This window comes from Scleropages formosus, unplaced genomic scaffold (genome assembly GCF_900964775.1).
Source record: "Scleropages formosus unplaced genomic scaffold, fSclFor1.1, whole genome shotgun sequence".
NCBI lineage: Eukaryota > Metazoa > Chordata > Actinopteri > Osteoglossiformes > Osteoglossidae > Scleropages > Scleropages formosus.
Genome location: NW_021641040.1, coordinates 466,027 through 469,094, shown reverse-complemented (window position 1 = coordinate 469,094; position 3,068 = coordinate 466,027).

Genomic DNA, 3,068 nt, shown 5'->3' with positions numbered 1-3,068 from the left:
ACTTCTGGAAAGAGGCCTCACTTTCATTCCCACACCAGATGGACCAGACTTGGGGGAACTCCTCAGGGACATTCATTCATACAGCAGAAAATTAAAACCATTAGACTACTTCAATTTTCAACAAAAGAAAGAGCTAACCCCATTTACCAAATCATCTAAATGGGAACTAAATTTGAAACAAGTCAGTCCCAATATTCAGAAATTAATCAAAAACAACAATAAAACAATACGATCCATCACATACACACACAACCAAAAACATAACCTTAGCCCACCCTTACGGGGGGGCAATAGAGACACTAAGGAAAAACAAACACATAGTCATTAAACCAGCAGAGAAAGGTTCTGCAGTCGTAATAATGGATGCACAACAGTACAAATACGAGGCCACATGACAACTAAGTAATACGGAACATTACACTCCTCTCCCGCATCCATTGGGACCAGAAACAAGTCAACGAGATTTTAACACAGTTACAACTCAAACAGTACATAACAAAGAAACAAAAACATTACTTAATGGGACCTGAAGCTCCGTGGGCCCGAAATTTCTACCTCCTCCCAAAAATGCACGCAGACCCCGAAACATGGACAGTCCCGGGAGAGATCCCTAAAGGAAGGCCTACAGTGTCAGACTGCAATAGTGAAACGTACTATATAGCAGAGTACATCGACAGCTACCTGAACCCTCTGTCCCAGCTACATCCCAGCTACCTGAAGGACACATACGATTTCATTAGCAAGCTGGAGAATGTTTCCCTTCCAGAGGATGCAGTTTTATTCACTGTTGACATCAACAGCCTGTACACAAACATTGACACCGATCTGGGCCTAGAAGCGGTAAGGAGACTCTTCAACAAGTATCCAGACCTGAGTAGACCAGATGTGGAAATACTAAAACTACTGGACATAAGCCTAACCAGAAACGATTTTGTATTTGACTCCAAAAGCTATATACAAATCCAGGGCACAGCAACGGGCAAGAAATTTGCACCGGCCTGTGCTAACATATATATGGCAGACTGGGAGCAAACATGATTTGACAAACGCCCAATCAAACCACTTCTCTACTACTACAGATATCTAGATGACATTTTGGGGCACGGGAGAAGAAAAAAAAAAAAACATTTGGCATTGTCATCAGACGGCTCCATGACGCAAGACCAGGCGGCTTAACTTCCTCTGCCAACCACAGGCTGTCAACATGGCTATTTCACTGAGGCTGTCAAGTGATGCATTTTCATTGCGTAAGTACTCTGAAAGAGTCCACCGAACTGAAAAGAAGAATAAAAGCGACAGAAATAAATAAAAACAACAAGAATGAGTTTAAAAAAATTTATTTCCACAGTTTAAGAGAGTCATAGTTACTCCCGCCGTTTACCCGCGCTTCATTGAATTTCTTCACTTTGACATTCAGAGCACTGGGCAGAAATCACATCGCGTCAACACCCGCCGCCGGCCGTCGCGATGCTTTGTTTTAATTAAACAGTCGGATTCCCCCGGTCCGCACCAGTTCTAAGTCAGCTGCTAGGCGCCGGCCGAGGCGAGACGCCGGCCGCGCGCCGCCCGCGAGCGAGGCGCGGGGGCATAGACCGACGCGCGCCGCAGCTGGGGAGATCCGCAGGAAGGGCCCGGCGCGCGTCCAGGGTCGCCGCTGCCACCGAGGGGTCCGCACCCCGCCGCCCGACCGGCCCCCCCCGCGTCCCGCCTCCGGCCGCCGCCGCCGCGCACAGGGGCGCGACGTCGTCGGGGGAGGCGGGGAGGGACACCGTCTCTCCGGCGGGCCGGCGCGGGTGGGCCGGCGGGGCAGGGTCCGGGGGGGGGAGCGCGGAAGGGTTCGGGTGGGGGGGCCTCAGGGCGACGGCTTCTCCAGCCGCGGCTCGCGCCCAGCCCCGCTTCGCACCCCAGCCCGACCGACCCAGCCCTTAGAGCCAATCCTTATCCCAAAGTTACGGATCTGACTTGCCGACTTCCCTTACCTACATTGTTCCAACATGCCAGAGGCTGTTCACCTTGGAGACCTGCTGCGGATATGGGTACGGCCCGGCGCGAGATTTACACCATCTCCCCCGGATTTTCAAGGGCCGACGAGAGCTCACCGGACGCCGCCGGAACCGCGACGCTTTCCAAGGCTCGGGCCCCTCTCTCGGGGCGAACCCATTCCAGGGCGCCCTGCCCTTCACAAAGAAAAGAGAACTCTCCCCGGGGCTCCCGCCGGTTTCTCCGGGATCGGTCGCGTCGCCGCACTGGAGCCTTAGATGGAGTTTACCACCCGCTTTGGGCTGCATTCCCAAGCAACCCGACTCTGGGAAGACCGCGCCGCTGCGCGACGGGGGCTGCTACCGGCCTCACACCGTCCACGGGCTGAGCCTCGATCAGAAGGACTCGAGCCCCCGGCCGACGCCTCGGTCGAGCGGTCTTCCGTATGCCACATTTCCCTCGCCCGCCGCGCGGACGGGGATTCGGCGCTGGGCTCTTCCCTCTTCGCTCGCCGCTACTGGGGGAATCCTCGTTAGTTTCTTTTCCTCCGCTTAGTAATATGCTTAAATTCAGCGGGTCGCCTCGTCTGATCTGAGGTCGCGTTCGGAACTGGGTCCGGGGGAGGGAGGCACGCAGGCGGGCGGGCGGGCGGGGAGAGACAGAGGGGACAGAGGCACGGCCGCTGCCCCACGGTGCCTGCTCCCGCCGCGCCGCTCCCGGCCGGAAACTCGTGTCGTCGGCGGCGCCGGCAGGCCCCCGGCCCGGCCCGCCCCGCCCCGCCCCGAGTGGGGTGGGTTCGCACGAGGGAAGCACGCCGCCGCGCCTCGGCCAGGCACCCTCCCCGCCGCCTCGACGTCTCCCCGACCGATCGTTCGTGTTCGTCCCCCGCGGGCGCCTCCGACGGGCAGAAGCGGAACGCGGGCGGCGCTGCGGCGCTGAGACCACGGGCTGCCGCGCCGCTGCCGTCGAGGCCGCGGGGGTGTCCGCGCGCGAGATCCGGGGGGTTGGCGTCGAAGGACGTGCTTCGAGGGGAGGGTGGGCTTCGGCGCGCGGGCGCTCCCGCCCCACCCCGCCGGGGGGCGAGGGGT